This window comes from Megalobrama amblycephala, linkage group LG22 (assembly GCF_018812025.1).
Source record: "Megalobrama amblycephala isolate DHTTF-2021 linkage group LG22, ASM1881202v1, whole genome shotgun sequence".
Lineage (NCBI taxonomy): Eukaryota > Metazoa > Chordata > Actinopteri > Cypriniformes > Xenocyprididae > Megalobrama > Megalobrama amblycephala.
In genome coordinates, this window is record NC_063065.1 from 12,488,978 (window position 1) to 12,510,829 (window position 21,852).

Genomic DNA, 21,852 nt, shown 5'->3' on the forward strand with positions numbered 1-21,852 from the left:
TGATGAAATCCGAGAGGTATATGACTCATCCATAGACAGCAATATAATGAACAATTTCAAGGTCCAGAAAGGTACTAAAGACATTGTTAAGACTGCAGTGGTTCAACCTTAACATTATGAAGCGACGAGAAAACTTTTTGTGCGCAAAAACAAAACAAAAATAACGGCTTTATTCAACAATATATTCTCTTCTGTGTCAATCTCATACGTTGTTTACGTCCAGCGCTTCCAGGTTCTACGTCAGAACGGCGACTCATTATTGGCTGCATCAATATCACATGCATGTCTCGTGCTGCTCACATGTGCAGCTTTGGCCAATACTGAGCCGGCATTCAGATGTAAACACAGAAGCTTTCACTGAGTTTACTGCGGCAACTGTGTAAAGAGAATGATGGAAGAGATTGTTAAATAAAGTAGTTATTTTTGTTTTGTTTTTGCACACAAAAAGCATTCTCGTCGCTTCATAAAATTAAAGGATTAGTTCACTTTCAAATAAAATTTTCCTGATAATTTACTCACCTCCATGTCATCCAAGATGTTCATGTCCTTTTTTCTTCAGTCGAAAAGAAATGAAGGTTTTTGATGAAAACATTCCAGGATTATTCTCCTTATAATGGACGTTAATGGAGCCCAAACGGCTTAAGGTCAAAATTACAGTTTCAGTGCAGCTTCAAAGGGGTTTAAACGATACCAGACGAGGAATAAGGGTCTTATCTAGTGAAACGATCAGTCATTTTTGAAAAAAATTTAAATGTATATGCTTTATATAAACAAATAATCGCCATCCAAGTGATTCTGCCAAAACCGCACTTTCGTATTCTTCAAAAAGCTTACGCTGTACTTCCTACGCCTTCCCTATTCTACTTACGGAAAAAAATTGAACTGGCGCTCCGCAAGTAGAATAGGGAAGGCGTAGGACATACGGCGTACATACAGTGCGGACATACAGTGGGGTTTTGGTGGAAACACTTGAAAGGCGATCATTTGTTTATAAAGCATATACATTTACATTTTTTTTTTTTAAATGACTGATCGTTTCGCTAGATAAGACCCTAATTCCTCGTCTGGTATTGTTTAAAGCCCTTTGAAGCTGCCCTGAAACTGTAATTTTGACCTTCAGCCGTTCAGGCTTCATTGACGTCCATTATAAGGAGAATAATCCTGGAATGTTTTCATCAAAAACCTTAATTTCTTTTCGACTGAAGAAAGAAAGACATGAATATCTTGGATGACATGGGGGTGAGTAAATTATCAGGAAAAAATTATTTGAAAGCGAACTAATCCTTTAAGGTTGAACCACTGCAGTCACGTTGACTGTTTTAACGATGTCTTTAGTGCTTTTCTGGACCTTGAAAGTGTTGATTATATTGCGGTCTAAGGACGAGTTATATACCTTTCGGATTTCATCAAAAATATCTTAATTTGTGTTCCGAAGATGAATGAAGGTCTTACGGGTGTAGAACGACATGAGGGTGAGTAATTAATGAAAGATATTTCAATTTTGGGTGAACTAACCCTTTCATTTTAACTGAAGAACCATTTCCAGTTATTTTAGCTGTACAAAAACAGTCTGTTATGGTGCGTTCACACCAGACGCGAATGAAGCAGTAAGCGCGAGTGATTTACATGTTAAGTCAATGCAAAGACGCAAATTGACATCCTGCGACGCGATTCGGGTGTTTGATGCGCTTAACACGTGATTCGCACGAATCGCGCCAGTTGAAAAATCTGAACTTTGCGTTAACCAATCAGGAGCTTGCTCTAGTAGTGACGTGACGTAGCGAGCTGAGGCAGAAATTCGAAACAACAATGGAGGACAAAATCATAGTCGCTGTACATCTTCATACATTTACAGAAACAGAAATAAAAAGGATCGTGTTTGAAAGAAAGTGAGTGAGGAGGTCAGACAATCTGATAAGTTGTAAAAAAGGGTCTTTACTCAATTTGAGCTATATATATATATATATACATAATAAGACTACAAGCCAACTAAAGACGACCAATTGAGCTTATTCGCTGTAATTTACAATTATTTCCCCACTGACAAGTTGTGTTTATTCAGAGGAAGTGTGCAGAAAGCAGTGGGAGAGTCTGGGATACATAAAGGAGCAGGAGAGCCTGTTCGCGTCTGTTGTGAAGGGATTTTCACACGCGAATGAAGCTAGTAAACTCAAAATGTTCAAGCGTCCAACTACGCGCGAATAGCGCAATTTATTCGCGCAAGTTGCGTCTGGTGTGAACGCAGCATTAGGCTTCTTGATGTTGCAAACTGGTAATTGTTATCATATTATTTAATATTATTATCGTAATCAAAAACACACTGGACAACTCAGCACCTTGTATAGTTATTATAGAGCCTAATGAATCAGAAGTCTTGCACATTTACAGGTAAGGCTCATTAGAAAAATTTTCCCCTACCGACATTTTTGCAAAACTCCAAAAATATGTGTACTCCAAAATTCCTACACATTCAATTCACTGCAGTTTCCAGCTGAAATAAACACTACTGGCAGTAAAATATCAACAACTTTTATTTTTGTTCACACAGGGGCAGATTATCAGTTAATAAAGACTTATTTTTGTGTGGTTTCATGCTATGACCTCAAAATACGTGATTTATAAACTAATACATTCTGACGTTTGCATCACATAACCAGCTCCATACAGTATGTATGGCTTTTCTGACATAGCAAACTTGCTCGGTAGATCACCTGGAACAGCATGCGGAGTGTGATGCGAAGCGCTCTGATGTCCTGCGAAACACGAGTCATGATAAAAGAGCTCCAAGGCTTGTAAAAGCAAGCCAAAATGGCATGGCTCCTTCAGCAAACATGTTTTTATCTTACATTTGCTTTTGTTAACATTATTGGTTAGGTTTAGAGATTTGGTATAGATTCAAACACGATAAGAGCAATAACCTTTTAGAGCAACTCACCGGACATTTCATTTTCAAACTGCCACGATATATACAACAACCAGCATAATAAAACGTTCATCTGTTTTGGATAAAACTGAAATGCGCTTTCACTTTAAAAGTGTCACAAAACACATAAGAAGCAATGTAATATTTTGCAGATATGTCGCAACATACTCATTTTTCCAATAAGCCTGTTGGAAATAGCTTACTTCCGCACAAAAAAAAAGACGTCAGATATAATTCAAAATGTAATAAGCATAAATTATAATAAATATGTAATATATTTATTAAATATGCAATAAGTAAACATACTTGTATAATATAATAAATATACAGATATATCTAGTAATTATGCTGATTTGGATGAAGCTCGTTTTCAAAGCAAGCTTGACAGCACATCAGACACATGTCAAATATGGGCCCGTTTGATACTTTGATATTTTAACGTCTAATTAAGCTCATTAACAGCTGATTAGCGATTGCCTTGCCCGTGGCAAAATAGAGCCTCCCATCATTTGGCCTGCTTGAGTTAGCTGGCAGGGGAATAGGGCGTCCGGAGCTTAACAGGCCTGCTTTTGTCCACACTGACAAGCAACATGAGGAGGCCAATGCTGTTTTATTAATTAGTCCCTTTGAAAGTTGAGCCATGTGGCTACACACATTACGAAATTTGTGAGGCTGCTCCACGCATACACACTTCTCCATTTCCCTCACTCTCTTTTTATAACGACTAAGGGATGGTGGCCAATCATTACAGATGAGCCATTCTTTCATAGCGTGACCTTTGTGAGTCTGCTTATTTCATGCACCGCCTCTGCAATGCCTAGATTTACCAGGCTTTCACTTTTAATTAAACGCAAATGAGAATGTTTGCTTTGATGAAAATGAGAAAAATCTTTATATTCAACATGTAAATAATTAGCTTTGTTTTGCATTGTGTCTGATGTCGACACAGCGAACCCGAGGCAAAGATGCTTTTGTTTCTGTCACGAATTGCCTTGTTTATTTGCTGAAAAAACCAATGATACTATCGCACATGTGAGATTATGTTTTGACAAGACGTGCGGGGTGCGTTCAGAAGCAGACGAGCTCGGGATTACGTGCTAATGTTAAATCTACATATGGTACAAGCAAAAATCAGCTTTAATGGGTCAGTAAATCCAAACTAATAGAGATTATTTCTAAGCTGATGAGAAATTAATACTGAATGTGAGGCTGGATTCAAATCGATGCTCAGTTTGGCTCATGAAAATGAACTTAGTGGGCACAATACGTTCTGGCCTCGTTTTTGAACTAATTCCAGCGCATGTTTAAAAACAACTGAAGAGAAACAACAAAGACAGACTGAACATTATTGTAAATGACATCGTTTGAGCAGTTTCATATTTTTCCCATTAAAATTATGAATCAGTTCATTCCATCACAAACTAAATGCCATTGTGGTAATATCATAGTGATTCTCAGGGTCATTTTGAGACATTTTCTTACTCTTTTATGCTAGTCTGCACCTTACATTCACTGATTTCTCACATCAGCAGTTGCTCAAGACCTTGGGAATCTCCTAATCGACTTCTCACTGAACAAATAATTAGATGAGTTAAGTCATTAAGAGTGTAAGACGAAGTGGTACCATGGAGATCTCATGGTGACTGAAGACTGTAGCTCAACGTTGGATATGTTCTCTGCCTTCCAGACACGCGAACCTCTTTCTTTTCTGTTTTTCTCACTCCATAAACGCAATGGAAACAGATCTGATAATAAATCCTATTTGATCCACAGTGAACATCACAACAACAGAGTCAGAAAAGTATGTCAGCGGGCATTATTTTCATAATGGCTTGCATAAGAAAAGTAACATGTTAAATCCGCTGGCTACAGCTGCGGTGGGAGGATCTGGCCCATAGAAACAAGGCAAAACAAGCAAGAACAAAAATAGTCAGACAGCACAATCAGACAAAATATAGTTTAGATGTATAAAAAAAAAAAAAAAAAAAAAGGACAAGAAAGAAAGTGCAATCTCCCAAACAGCACTACAATAATATATAGCGTGACCTCAGAGGAGGTAGGAATATCAGTGCTAGATATTGCAATGCTGAGAAGTCGCCGTGGGATGTAGCCATAGGTGGGAAATTGACTCAGAGGGCAGCACACCTGCTGTTCATGTGAAGTCCAAAGCCTCTTTGCTCAAGTACCGACTGGCCCAGATCAGATCAACAGCAGCAGGACAGCCAGAGCGGGGGATATATTCTGATGAAAGCTTCACCTTATCATTTGTAAGGTGGAACTAGTCAAATCCTGGGTGTTCTCATCAACACTAGAAAGAAACGTGTTGTTTAGAGCGGTGTTTCTCAGCTGGTTTTGCTTCAGGACATTGGACATCAAGTTGCACCCCAACACAGTACTGAAATTGTTTATCATACAAAAGGAAACCGAAATGTCAAGCAACCTGTCCATGTGAGGTTCTACCCAATTTGCCTTGCTTCTGCCCTGTGACAGATGAATTTGCAGCAAAATACTCCATCTGTTGTTCTCAACTCAAATGCCACCCAACAGTACTAAAATTTGTATCATACAAATGTAAACTAAAATTAAACACTCACATTTATTTATATTCTAAAACAGCATAGTCTGATTATATTAATTATACATGATTCGGGATGTAACAATGTTAAAATTATTATGGTCAATATTAAAATACGATTGAATCTAAATAAATACAAACTAAAACACTAAAAACTAAAACCCAATCGTTTTAAATGCCACATGTGAATTTAATTATCATAACGTTATAATGTACAGTATGAAAAATTGATATTGTGAGATTTGCTAAAGATTGCATTTAGCAGTGTTAAATTATTAGTGTTTTTAAAGATTAACATTAAAAGTAGGGCTGCACGATATTGGAAAAAAACTGACATTGCGATATTTTGTTTTTCTACGATATATTTTGCATTATGAAAGATATTCACCAGATTACTTGAATAGCTCTATTTGGAAATAATTAATAATTCTAGAATGATTGGGGTGATTTAAATTAAATAAACAGTGCTTTATATTTTTCAGGTAAGTATTCAGGTACAGAAAATAAATAATCAAATCTAAAATAACACTGTACAGTCTTCAACTTAATTAATCTGTGTTAAAGCTGCAAAAATGATTTTCTCTTTGTGTTTTGTTGTTTGATAACATTCATGACACAGAAAGCAGCAAGAATATTAGGCTGCTGTCACTTTAAGACTGAATGTGCAGTTCCAATATAATGCATAATGCATAATATGCATCCGTTTTCTTTGTTTGCATTACCCAAGCCAACTGTGTTTACAAGGATACTCACAGAGATGGACATTTTGACATCATTTTGTGTGGAAGTGTTTGTTCAAGCACAAATAGATGCGGAAGAGAATGGAATTCAGTGTTCACATGCTGTCTGCATGGCTCTGTGTACGCACAGAAAAGAACTTTCATTCTACTAAGGTTACACTTTGCAATTAAAACGAGAATCATGTGCGCTTCAAACCATGGTGTCTACTACGTATAGAATAACGTTCCCTATACTAGACATTGCACTTGCTGCGCATATGCACACATCGTGATACCGATGCTAAAATGATACATCGGGCAGGCCTAATTAGATGTCATTAAAAAAAAGTACATGTAAAAATTTGGAAAACAAACATTGTTGATAACATATGGGTCACTGACGAATAAGGTTTTTAAAAGTGCAAAAAAAAAAAAAAAACAACAACATGGAGATATAATTAATTTTGAAGTTTTATTAAGTGTTAACAATGAGATTATGTGGTTTATAATCAATTAACACTGCTTTGGTCATTTTTTACAAAATGGACAAAATGTGTCACCAAAAAAGTAATTCGGTTGACAGTTTTGGTTATACCAAATGACAATATTTTCAAACAATGCTAAAAGGCTGATATATAGCAAAAGGACAATTAAACATTTTATATTTAGTACAAGTTTTTAAAATATTACAACATTTTCTATGTTTTATGTGCATTATGGACATGTGTATGAGCAAGTGAAAACATTTTTTCGGACATTTTTTCTCATAACAAAGCAACGACTTCTACACATTATTTTAATACCATTTTGTAATATGTTGATATATGATGTTATAAAATCATGCCAGAATAAATATATCCATTTATTACATTTTAAGATATTTTAATCACAAATGAAATGACTGTATTGGCCTTTGGACGGTTAAACCGAATGACCTTTTGACACTTCAGAATCTTTAAATTTCCTTTATATGTTGCAAAATATAATTAAAACCTTTTGGATTCAATAAAAGAGTTGTTCTACCTTACATATTGGATTTCATATCTTTGTTTTTTATTATTATTAAAGCCTTTGGACAAAAAAATGTCCCGTCACGTCATTGACCCATATACAGTATTGTAAATTCCCACATGATAATATATTTAGATGCATTTTATTGTTTGTATTTGACATCAACTAAACTAACTATGGCCAATATTAACATTCTATTTTAAAAATTAAAAAAACATTTTATTTTAAATCTAAATAAATAAAAAAAAACACTTAAAAAACGAATATCATTGATAACCGATATAGTACTGATATATGCATCCCTATGAATGATACAACAGTTAGTTGCATTTTATTATTTCCCCTGCTGTTAGAACAGGTCATACTTACAGCCCATTTTTTAAAGGCTGAGAACCACTGGTTAAGAATATATCTGTGCATTAGATATAATTTCTCAGAGTGAGTGCAAATGCTTCATTCTGTCTGATTTGGCCCATTTAGTCAATGTTCCCACTTCACAAGGGCTAAACGACAGAACCAAGCTAGTAATCTACATTATTCTGTGCTGTAGTGGAAACTGAAATTATCAGTTATATATAACACACCACAACAGATTGTTGGCCATGTGAAAATCATGAGTATCCAGTCACACAGGGACTATAAATCATTGATACGAGTCAATCTTGCGCTCGCTTTTGCAACCACGTCTGGCAAAAACACACAGTGGACTTCAAGCTTCAGTTCAAGCAAAACGGTGATGGGTGAAATTCAAAGAGCCATAATACTGCAGAAGCTTAGATTGTGCAAGTTATACAAGCAGAAAATGGTGATGAAATGCTGCTTTGAATTTGTACATTGCCAGGCTAAATAACTCAAACCCTCTGACACAGAGATGCCTGAAATGTATATGATCAACTGTATCTGTCTTCAGTGTTTGCTTTAATAATACATTAGCACTCGCATAAATGCAGGAATTGCGCAAACATAAACAGCTGTCTAATTAAATATCTACGAAGGAAAGTTTCTGATATCTCGTTAACGATGATCACGGAACAATTCAACCACAACCTTCATGTTACAAGACTCACTCGCAGATTTAGTTATGAGGCTTTAATTTGTGTGCGCCGTTAGGACAGCGGTCTGTCGCCGAGCCTGAACAAGGAGGAGAAACAAACAATGAACAGCCATAATCTGGAGCTTGAATTGCAGGTCACCGGGGGGCTGCTTGCGCTGCCTCCCAGTAAGTGTTGTGATGTCAGCTCCTTTACACATTCGCCATCCATCTTACTGAAGCAATGGAGTCCACTGCGAAAAAAGAGAGAGGGAGAGAAAAACAATGGCTGAACGTATGTTTAGGGAAATAAATGAAATCTGAGGGTAAAGTACTCCTCCCCAGATGCGAAATTTTTGACACAGAAATGGGAAACAAATGACGTAGGGGCCCCGCTAGGCCACAGCAAGACAGCTGGGGGAACAAATGTCCTCTGATCTAAATGCCCTCTGGTTTTAAGCGTCTAACCTACGAGCATTACGCCGGGGCCGGCTAGCTGCGGGAGAAAGGCTAACGCAAGCCATTATGCTCCTCTGCTCTTTACCTCTGCAAAAGAGACGAGAGAGAGAAGACAATGGAGCTCATCTTCTGCTTTCCACACAGCACCTGAAGCAGAGCATGTCTTATTCCTCGCCCGAGGCCTTCCACCCCGTACAGGCTCGGATCACACCAAACAGTTCATCTTTAAAGCACGTCGCATGGAGACTCCGCAGTCATACTGATACCCAGGCTAAAGGTGCGAGGCTCTAGCACGCCTTTCTATCCCAGCATGCTAAGCTCAGGAAGATACAGGCTCTTAGATGAATACCCAGCAGCCACCTATGTTATAAATAATGTCTGAGACCCCTATAAATACATTTTTAGCCATATCTGAAAACAGAAAAACAAGGGTTTTATGAAACATATTAACAGGATAATGTATTTTCTTATTTTTTTCCCCAAATCCTTCACCCTAAACATTAAACCACTATTTAATGCGGCAATTTTAATTTATTCAAGCTGAAAAAAGACTCCATTTACACTCCATTTAAATTTGATTTGTGCCTTTTTTTTGTAAACTATATAATTTAACAAAATTTGAAAATCCTCCTCTGCAAATAATTATTAAAATGTTCTGCATTCCAAATAGAACCTACAGTGATGACCTCATCTGCATATTGGATTCTGATTGGTCTTCATTCTCACATCTACCTGTATTTGCATATCGAATTGTAATCTTTTTTCTTTAAAATTGTGGTCTTTTTTCTTATCTGCGTTTAGACTGTAAAGATGGTGTTACATTGTGTGATGATTCTTGTCTGAAACCTAAACAAGCTCAAACTTTAACACTCTTTTTTCTGCCATACTATTTAGTTCAGGAAATGCAGTCTAGTTATGAATAAACATTTTGAATTGAATAATACAGTGACTTGCATTGATTCTAAAGGTAGTTAGAGGCAGTGCAGGATTTTCCTTTTTGTTCTAGCTTTTCAAACCTCTTTGATTCTCTCTCTACCTCTTGAATCATTTCCTCTCAGTTCTGTCTCTGGCCTCCCAGTCTTCAAAACAGTCTCCTCTCCCACCACCATCATAAATTAAAGACCGGCACTGGTCTTCACAGCAGCTGATGTAATTAAGCATGTCGTATTCACACTTCTCCTACAAGGCTTCTCTTTGTTCTCCAACAGAGCATCTAAGCTTCCCTTTTAGTCATGAGCCATCTAAATGGGAGTGAATCTTATCCTTCATAAATGCTGTGACAAGCTCACCATATTTTAACCATGTAAGATATAATAATATGAACCCTCTGTCAAAGGAGCATCATGGGAAGCGGTTGTACTGAATTTCATTTAGTATTTTTCTCTCTTCTAGCCATTTCTTGTGCATAATACTTCTCATACATCAAATAAAAAAGTCACACAGTTCATCATACAAACAAAATATAACTTCAAGAAGGATTTTCAAGAATAAAGAAAGAAATGTGTTGTGTTAGCAATGCTCTCACAAAGGAAAAACCTAAATATGATCTCAATTCTGAAGGATATTTCTGGAGCTTTTTTGGCAAGGACCCTTGGACTAAACATTTAATTATAATGTTTATTCATAAAATATACAAATATACATAATATTAATAATAATAATAATAATAATACTTCTAAATGCCACAAAAGTGTTTAAATACAAAAAAAAATGTGCACGTCAAAAACACGTCTAAAACATTTATATTTAATAATAATAATAAAATTTTTTTTAAAATTTACACATTAAAAAATGAACAACTGGTCCACTGAGCCAGCAGGGGAAAAATGCATACATGAATATGTACACAGCACCACAAATAAAAAAAATTAAAAAAAATTGTATTTTAAAATGAACTGATTTTTTTAATATTTATAAAACATATTCGTGATCTGCTGTTCTGTCTGGTTTGCTGCACTGCATTCTGAAAGTCATTGTCTTGTTAAAGGCTCCTAAAGCACTTCTAATTTCCACGGTCTACCTATGCCTCCTATTGGCCTGTTTCATTCAGTCACCCTACACTGCATGCTGAGCTCAATCTAAGAAAGCAGAAAGACAGCGAGAAATAGAGGTGGGTGGGTGAAGGGGGGGCAAGAGGAGGGAGATGAGGTTAAGAGAGAAAGAGAGAAAGAATGATATCTTATGAATGTTGACCACTGTCTCCTTACATAAATCTGCACATTAAGTACAATAAATGAGGCTTTTGCCGCTGAGACCTGGAGAATGGAGTCTGATTCAGTAATGTCATTTAAAAGCATTCACATCAGAGGAGATGGCGGACCCAGATTAAGGAGCCCCAGTTATCATCAAGCTTGGTGCGTCTCACACAGTCCAGTGAATGATAGCTCCCAAACACAGCAAAACATGATGAGACAAGCCACACTTAGGTTTTAAATTACCCTCACATCAGCGTTTGTCCTCTTAAAACTGAATTTCTACATGTCTTGTGATTAAAAGAAACAAAAAGTGACTCAATACGGTTTATCATTATTAAATATATATATAGGTACACAAATATATGAGTAAACAGAAAAATAATAGTGTTAACAGTACAAGGTGAGGAAATGACTTTAAATTTAAACAAATACTAACAAACTCTACAATTTAATCATAATCCTAAAATCTTGATATTAAACTGTGTTACTTCAACTGAACTATTTCATACTGGCGAGACAGTGTCTTGCAAATCCATTTGTATTGTGAAGTCTGTCTGTTTATTTTGTAACTTTGAGCCCACGTTAATAAATAAAATAAAAAATATAATATTATTTATTCACTTTTTTGTTTTTTTTGTTTCCACAAAATATATATTTTTTACAAATCACATATATATATATATATATATATATATATATATATATATATATATATATATATATATATATATATATTATATTAGCCAGTTAAAATGATTTCTGAAGGATCATGTGACTGAAGACTGGCGTAATGATGCTGAAAATTCAGCTTTGCCATCACAAAATGTATTCAAATATTAAAACAGTACATTAAAACAGTTATTTTAAATGTAATAATATTTGTAATATTTTAATTTAATGTAATAATATTTGAAAATATTACATTATACTGTATTTCTGATTAATAAATGCAGCCTTGGTGAGCATAAGAGACTTCTTTCAAAACCCCCAAAAAATTTAAACAGTAGTATGTGCGTGTGTGTGTGTGTTACACCTAAAATTTATGTATTGGCTTCATAACAAATCATGATCAGACAAGCCGCATTTTTTAAATATACAGTTTTAACTAAAAACTAAAAAAGTGAGTCAGTACATCTCTTGAGAAAATTTTTTATTTGATCTTAATATCTTAAGGTTCTGATAATTTCCATATGATGAGAGGAACCATACTTCACAATACAATTTACAATTTACAAGACACTGCATTTCAGCTTTTATTTCATATCTTTTGCAACAATAGATATGAAAATGCACATATTCCATCTGGAACGTTTGGATTAAACAAAAGCACAAGACTATCCTGAGCTTCATTCATGACCAGTGAGGACACCACATCAGCGTGTGAAGTCACCAAACGCATATGCATTCAGCATTAGGGCCGAAACACCGTGCATTAGTATAGTAATAAATATTGATGCACGCTAAGAATGACAGCATAAATGTGTGGAATCAGAGGGATTAGAATGTTTGAAGAAATGAAGCATGTAATGACGCTAGATTCACCTCCATTATTTTCAGCCTGCCACAATTCCTCCATTACTTCACTTAAGAGGCCACATCAAAGATGCAGCTGACGCCTTTGAAGCATGTATCGGAAACTGAACTCTCAATGGCCCCATTTTACAAAGCTTGACTCCGGGATCCCACTAAGTTCCAAGAAGCATATGACCCTCCCATTAGGCGGAACACAAAAAAAGGGTCAGGCACCATTTTGCATTTACAATACAAGAAACTTTTTTGAAATTCCCCCACAAACCCCTACACATTTCCATTGGTAATGAGTAAAGCGTTTGTGACTCTTTTGCTGGGGCGATAATTAATGTCCCCCTCTTTTCAAAGGCGGTTCATTTTAAATACTCATCTCTGCTAAATCCCTCTTTCTGCACTGAACTGCTGCTTTTTTAAAAGAGTAATCCCACTATTGTTGAACCTGAACAGAAGGTGAGAGCCAATGAAGCACTGAAGTGGCAAGAGACAAAAAAATTGGGGAATCTGAGTCATCAGAAATCAAGACAGTGATCTATGTGACCGATTCGATTCCCTCTTGACACTCGGTCGCAGTGGCTCTCCACACTGCAGCGTGTGCCACCCAAACCAAACTCAAACTTCGAGGTTGATAAGCTAAAGTGTATCGGATTTGGTAAGAGTTAGTCGATTGTTTCTGGCCCCTGGGTGGTGGTTTATGGTAATGTTAGTATCAATACAAACAAAGGCCATACAGCTGTACAAAGCACATCAAGGAAATGAAAGACAAGGCTGCTTCTGTCAGTGCAGTGTACAATAAAAGAGGGATTTAAAGGCAGGCCGACCGATCACTGGGGAGCAACAAAATGAATGAACTGTAGAAATGCTCCGAGTTGATCCTTTTCACTAGCGGTTTAGGGACTAGCTAATGGTTGAGACTGCGCTCGGGACGGAAAATATATAACCCAGACACGTTCGGGCATCACAAAGGTCAGGAAAGGGTGAAACCGAGGAGACAGGATGATAGGGATCCTGTCATAAAATGCCGTTATTGAGAGAATAAGTGATGAATTTCTGTAAGCCATTAGATAAAACATTTCTGATTAGGAAGCCGTCGTCAGCCATCAGGTAAGAAATTTATATAGGGGTCAAATCTGAAGTGCAATCAATACGCTGTTTGAATTATTTAATGACAATTAAATGAAGGACGGGGTGCTTCAAGGTGAGAACAACCATTCATTTATGAAAGATATGTTGCGGATTAAAAAAAAAAGAAGTATAAATAGATCACACATTTACTGGATGAACTCCAAGTGATCGATTTTTTTTTTTTTTTTTTTTTAGTTTTACCTTAAAAATCAAATAAAAACAAAAAAATCACTTTAAAAGTCTAGCATCATCCTGTACATCAATTATGAAATGGAAAATAAACATCCTTGTGTTGACATTACAGTATTAAATTCTTGAGACCAGTCTGTTGAAGAAACACAAAGAGATTGGAGCACTTGATCCTTATGAAGGGTTTATGACAAATCTCTATTATCCACATAAACCCTTTCTTTTTTCCATTTCAAAATGTCCTCATTATTAAAATCTGGCAAAATAAAAAAAAATTATATTTATGCTGATGGCTTAAATTGCATTGAAATTTAGATACTTACAATAACTAAGAGCTTAAAAACCCTCAAGTGCTCAATAAAAGCTCTTTACAATTGCAAAGTTTTTGCTGTTTTACTGTATTATTTTTCTACTTCCCTATATTACTTAAAAAAGCTCATCTTGTTTCATTTCATCTCCCTCTTTCTCATTTCTCCTCTTTCTATAGGTCCATTTCTCAAATTATACACAAATTACACCTAGAAGCAATAAAAAGGTCATCTAAAATATCTGCTTTTAAGATTTCAAGGACCTATGAACGGAAGCTGCTATTATGGTCCACTTCCCAGCTTATTTCCCCGATATACATCTCCTGACCTGTATTCAAAATTCATAGTTCCACAAGTGACATGAGCATGTCTCGGACATCTGAGAAGTAAAAGCTTATTCCTGACCCGGTCTCCATGGCAACCCAGTGCTGACTAGTAGCTGGCAGGTTTTGACACTGATGGGAAATGTTGTAAGTCTGGCTGTCTTTGTTGAGCATTATATGTTTACATGTAAACTAAAACATTAATCATTAGTTATGTAGGTAGGTTTTAAAAAAATCAGGTTGTGCTATAAGGTAAACTGTGACAAATATTTGAAGTAAATACCATGTCATAAAATACTGTAAAAATCCATTGTGAGTGCAATTTGTTGTCTCCAATTACAAAATAATTATAAAATCGTAATATGTTGATATCAAAATATTAGAAAAAAATAGATGACATATTTGATGATGATATATTTGGGGAAGAAAAAAAAAATCAATGACTTTAGCTTGCTTTTTATACAGGCCATCATACTGCAATTCATAATTATTTACCAACCTAGAGTCCTAGAATTAGCATTTTGATTGATACTGACCCTGTTCAGGTTCAGGTCAATATCACTTCCATTTCTAAATCAATTCAGGAGATGCACTGAAGATGAATTGACTGCTGAATTCTCCTTTGGTTTCCGTATTAAATGTCCAAAAAATATAAATAAATATATATCTGAGTTCACCTATTGAATCTAATTTACCTGCTTTCTGAATCAGCATACTTGAAGCTCTGACTGACTCCTATATGAGATAAACAAGCAGATACATACACAAGTTCTACAAATCATATTAGGATAATACATGTAATAATATGGAATCCTCTTAGCAGTATCACAAACTTTAGTAAAATTAGACATTTTGCTAAACACATAATTTGGACTGAAATTCATTAAAAACATCAATGGTCATCTTGGGGGAAAAAATTGATGCAAGAGACAATAAGAACAATCCCTCTCGTGCCTCTTCGTAATGCACACGAATTGCCAAAGCTGACCACTGGTACTTGTAAAAGCAATCTGGCAACCCTCTTTCATTTCTCCGTCTCGCCCCACAATCCTCCAACAGTATTAGCGATACTGGGAAAGGTCACATGATAAATGACTGACAAACAAATCAAACCATATTAGCGTGTAGCTTTGTTATCAGCCGTCGGCAGAGATAACAGAAAAATGAAGCTTCTCCCGAATAATTCGGTTGTGTTTTTTGCCTGCTCTGCAGTCTAAATCAGAGGGAGGGATAGAACGAAGGAGAGTAAGGAGAAGAGAAAAAAAAACAAGAATCCGGCGGTGGCTGTTTGTCTCAGCGCCTGACAGTGGGAGAGCAATAATACGCATTAATGATGGTGCGTGTGCAAGTCTATGCAGCCAGGAGCAGTCAGTCACATTGGCTCCCAGGAGGTGGCAGTGATCTGGGGTACACTTACACACATATACACCTCCCCAAGGCCCCCAAGGTGAGGGTGACCACTGGCCCCCCGTCCCCTGTCTATCCTTTCAGTCAAATCAAGTTTTTCCAAAAGACTTCGACGGTTTAAGAATGGCACAGGCATGTGGAGATGCGGGAAGAAATTTGGAAATGGCAGTTCAGAAACAATCAAGGCGAATTTCAAACGGATTAGCCTGGGAGGTTCTGGGCACGAGGTAGATGCTATCTCAACTTTCCAACTGAAAGTCATCACACAGCCAGGAAAAATCAATCACGTCTCCTCCAGGATGAGAAAAGTAATATGAAAAACAAGTGCAATGGCTGCCATCTGCGCAACACAAAACTGTTCTGCTCCGAAATGAATTGCCATAGATATTTCCTTCCCCTGCTTCCTGCTTTTTATTTGTGTTCCCCGTCAGCCTGTTTTCATTTCTCAGTTGTACTTTTTGTAGTTGTGTACGAGAAAAAAAAAAACTGTTCAGCCGAGAAAATTTGGTAGCTATAGTTAGCACACTATTATTACACAAGCTAATCTAATCGTTTCTTACAGACAACAAAGGAAAACCAAAGACAGACAACTTCAACTGGGTGGATAAACTTTTAATAGCAAAATGATTTCAAAATGATAGACTTTTTTTTCATTGTATACCATTTATATTTATGCAAATGTAGCAAAAGTGTCAGTAAAGTATGGAAGCTTGTTTCTGCCATGAAATAAAAAGTAAAAAGGTAATTGCGACTTTTTCTCTCACAATTCTTTTTTCTCAGAATTTTGAAATATAAACTCACAATTGTGTTATAATGTCCAATTGTGAAAAAAAGAAAAAAAAACTATTTTCTCATAATTGTGAGTTTATATCTCACAATTCTGACTTTATAACTCGCAATTTTGACTTTATATCTTGTAATTCTGATAATAAAGTCAGAACTGCAAGTTTATATCTCGCATTTCTGAAATTATAAGACGCAATTGCGAGTTTATATCACAATTGTGAGTTATAAAGTCAGAATAGCGAGTTTATATCTTGCAATTCTGATAAAAAAAGACAGAATTGTGAGACATAACGTTGCAATTCTGACTATAACATTATATTCTGTCTTTATAACTTAAATCTCGCAATTCTGAGAAAAAAAAAGTCAGAGCTGTGAGATAAAAAGTCAAAAAAGTCACAATTACCTTTTTTATTTTATTTTTTATTTAGTGGCAGAAACAAGCTTCCATTAGTAAAGATGTTAAAAAAAGTTCCATTTCAAATAAATGCTATTTTTTTTAACATTCATGGTTTCCACAAAAATATGAAGCAGCAAAACTGTTTTCAACACTGATAATAATAAGAAATGTTTCTTGAGCACCACATCAGCATTAGAATGATTTCTGAAGGATCATGTGACACTGAAGACTGGAGTGATGATGCTAAAAATTCAGCTTTGCCATCACAGGAATGAATTACAGTTTAAAATATATTAAAATAGAAAACCGTTATTTTAAATTGTAATAATATTTCACAATGTTACTGTTTTTACTGCATTTTGATCAAATAAATGCAGCCTTGGTGAGCATTAGAAATCTTACCGACCCCAAACATTTGAACGGTAGTGTACTTCCAGTACAATACAGATATTCTTTCACATCGCCGCATCATTGCAGCTGATTCTAAACAATGTTTCTTGCACCGAATTGACCTGGTAGCAACTTTTTCATGTGCTTCCTTTCCATCCTAAACCTGACAGCCTCTTTAAACATGGATTTCAGTGTTAGAGGGCCAGTTTGGGCGCTTTGGGTTATCCACTCCAACTCATGGACATGACCCGAGTGGGAGAGGAAGAGATTATGGCAGAATGAGCGAGGGAGAGGGCGCTCGGGGCCCAAGCTCCCTCACATGAAGCTTTCATTACATGAAGGGTGATCCGCAGAGAAACCTGATTTACCATGGGACTGTGTTCCTGCACCAGAAAGCCAGTGCTCCTGTCAACCTCCATACCGGTATCTCATACTGTAGATGGATGGAGAGAAAGAAAAACAGAACCTAACAGCCCTTGTCAGAGCCAAATACTGTCTTTAGTCCATGTACAGATTTGAAATAATTGCAGTTGTCATTAATGCCAGAAGTCAGGCGTTGGCCTGCACTGGTGGAGCCTCGGCAGATGCTAACGAATCATGTGAAGCCATGCATACTTGACATTTATTACATAAAACAATAAGCAGCAAAAACCTCTTGCTGCATAATTACACCATTTAGACACAATCGGGATCAGATGAAATGAAAGAGACCTGCAGGAAAAAAGGAATTAGTTGCCATCTGCTTTCCTGGAGGGCCTGCCACCGCCCTGGAGAGACATCACACATAATGTGAGACTTTAGGAGCTCGGCTTTAACTGGGGAATGACACTAATTCTGGCCAATGTTTATCTCCCCTCACTGAGCAGGACTCATAAAGATTTCATGTTACTCAAATGAGTCCTATAGTTCTCGCTCTGATCGTGCTATAGATAGATGTGCTATAGACGCAGCAGGCATTACAGATTAATCTTACCGCATATGTTCAATAGAAATGTATTAAGACTATGTGTCTTCATTTCAGACTTATGGAAAGCTTAGTTTAAAACCACTGTGATATTTCAACTTAATTTAAATATTTATTAGACTAAAGTTTTAGTATCAACAATTCACATATTCAGTCATATAATGGGTGAATCTCATTTAGGGGAACTTCACTGTCCACTAACTAACTAACTAATGACAATAATAAAAAATAATTCACAAAATATAAATAAAAATGTACAATCAATTCATAATATAATTTTATAAAAAAATAATAATTATTATTTTATTATTACTAAAATCATTTTAGTTGTAAAGATTATAATAGTGTTATTGTATCCACAGCTTATCTAACTTTTTCTCCCAAAACTGAAAAATGTAATTAATATGTCACATATCATTACATCACACAGAAAAAAAATATTACAAATCCTTTGTAGGTTGATCAAGGCCACCATCAGATCCTTATTCCAGGCCATAAATAATAAATGTTTTAACTTCTGAAACATTTTTAGATGTGGTTTCATTTTATCAAATAGTAAAACATATACTACTACGATTGTTTGTTATCCAGTGGCATAATTTGTATATATAAATAGATTAAACAGGTTAAACAGATCAGGCAGCTCTTTTATATGTATATATTTTCTTACTAAAGATAAACCAAATACTAATTCTAACATGGTTCTTGTGTATTTTGCTTGAATAACATACATGCTATACTTAAAGAAAAGGTCTGATATATTTTTAGTGCAGTTTTCTCAAGCAAAGAGCAGCAAAAGCATATATAAGGCATTATTTTGGTGCGCTCCTGGCTACAGAGAATTAGAAAATATCAGACTGTCATTGTGATTTGATACTAGGATGAAAAATGTCAAAAGTGGAGATGACAAATCAGCCCAGTGAGGAGAAGTGGCTCTCAGACAGGGGATGTCATTTGTCATGATTGCCATTTGACTGCACTCCCAGTCCCCCTCCTCCACCGGCTTTTCTGCCTACAGATGAATGATACATTGATAGCCATTAATTCTAAATTATCCAAATTTGCCTAACTGCATCTAGCATGTGCGTGGAAATCAAATTTATCAGTGCTTTCTTTTTGCTTTCTCCATCTTTTTTACCCTCTTCTTTGCCTTCCGTGAAGTCTAAACCTTTCTGTGGACAGACGGGGAATTAGATTTGCACTCTGCACAATACACACAGCCAGACCATCAAACCCTAAGCTTGGTGACATTTCCGAATGTTCATCTCCCCTCATTTCAATCGTCCATTTGGAATGAATAAAACGGCCAGGCGACTTGAAAGAATGGCAGCCCCCTGAGCTTCGCTGCATCTATGGCTCATATCTCCACCTCCTCCTCCTCTTCGCATCCCCCCCCCCACGCCCCCACCCGAGCCCAACCTTTAGGAAGCCAAGGGGCTTTGTTGGAGGGGGACACAGCTGAGCCTGCCTCACATCCAGAGCCCCCTGCATAATACTGGAGGTAATTAAGCCACAGCTTCAAGGTTGCATGGACACAAGACAATTCAGCCTAATGAAGTATCGATCGGCTGCAGCAGAAGTAAAACAAGTTGACATTCATTTAGAGGTACTAGTGAGAATATACCACAATGCCATGAATGACGTAAGGCTTCAATGGTGCACGGTTTAATCATATGGAAACAATGTGGTCTAGACTACAATACCTCTTGTTGAGCTACTTTGTCATAAATCAACAATCAGGACTGTGTACATTTTGGTACCATCGCAGGAAGTTGGGTTATAAAAGAAAATAATTAATTCAAAGAAACCTTAGATTTAACTGAAATGAGAAATGTACAGAAACAATGGCTTTCAATGTCGGTCCTCTTAGGCATATCAAGACTTAGATTGATATCAATCTTGTTAATGGAACAACGGACATTCAGATTATATCAGACAGTGCTGTATTAACCAAATTCACAATTATTCCAATTTGAAACGTTCTCCAGAACATTTCCTGACAGACCAAATCATGCATGTTTCTCAGAACATGATATTATTGCTCCAATGAGGCCTGATCGGGGTTTGGTTCCACTAAAAAAAGGTCTTAGGTCTAATCTGTCCTGAGAAAAACTCTTATAGCAAAAACTCCCCCAGTGACAACCAGATTTCATCAACAAATCTGACTCATTAAAGTAATTTGATTGACAGATGTTATGATTCACAACATTTGCCCTAGTTCCATGATTGAAAGCTGTAGACCAAGCAGACGACTTCCCCAGGCTAAACTAATGAGTCTCTGAAGACCTTGCACTAGAACATCTTAGAGAAGCATCAGAACGCAAGATTTTGTCAAATCCAAAGATTTTGACTAGAATTGGATTAAGTTCGGGTCCATTAAAACAGAGCTTACAACATGATTAACTTCAGTTCTCTATGGACTCAAACATCTCTCTTTTCAGTTCCTCATTAATTGGGATATTACCATTTTAAAATGTCTAATTTCAGACCTTTTTTAATATTTTATTTATTTATTTATTTTGGTTGTTGCTCAATTTAGTTTGATTAAAATAAGATAAAATTAATATGTTGTTTTACAACCGATTTGCACTGCATGCAATACATTTAAATTAGTAAAACCAAGTGCTTAAATCAATTTGTGTTCAAACTACATGATTTTTTGGCAATACAGTCTGAGACACTGAAAACTAATGCAAAAACGAATTAAACTAAAACTAATTAAATCTAAAATCATTCATCTGTGTAGTTTAATTCAATACTTGATACTAAATAAGTCATTTTCTTTATTGCAGAAAAATTTATATAAACTCCTTTTTTCTACTAGTATTATTATACAAATTTAAAATAATTTAAAGCAAATCTGCTTAAACTTTTTTGTGTGTTAAAAAGGCTTAATTTAATTTTGTGGAAAGGTATTTCCAAATTTAAGTTAAGAATGTTTTTTTTTTTGTTTTTTTTTTGAGTGTATATTAGGGAACATTAGTGAATTTTTACATTTTACAGGAATTGTGTAGAAAGAAAAGGTCCGACAATCACCTAAACTATATCACCTGCCAACAAAATGCTGATAAGAAACATAATTCACCACAACTAATCAATTCATTTTATCTGAAATAAACACAGCTCTGCACTTTACATGTAATTCAAACCAAGCACTCAAAACACCCACATTTGCAGCTTATCAGCACAATCAAATGCAAACATCCGGGAGAGAGCAGAGTTTTTTTCCTTAAGTAATTGTCAGTCTTTTAATGGAGTCCACAAATGTCAGTTGCCAATATGTTTTAGCATTAAATGCAGTAGGAAGGATCCAGAAAGGTGGGTTATTCTGCAGAACACAACGCATTGTTAAACAGCTTCAATTATGCCAAATAGCCAGGTTTAGACGCATATTTGCATTGTGTAATATCTACAATCAATGCAGACATGAAAGTCAATTTGACTCGGCCTCATAGGGTGAAACTCACAGTAAGTGAAAACCACTAGCGCTTTACATAAAAAGTACAGTGAGTTCCATTTGTCAG

The 21,852-nt window shown here is 36.0% G+C and overlaps 1 protein-coding gene across 8 annotated transcripts in view; it reads right to left on the reverse strand.

Annotated features, from left to right (window-relative positions):
* zfhx4 (zinc finger homeobox 4) overlaps positions 1–21,852 on the reverse strand; it is a 293,522-nt gene that overhangs the window by 239,810 nt on the left and 31,860 nt on the right. The gene's annotated exons all lie outside the window — the stretch shown is intronic.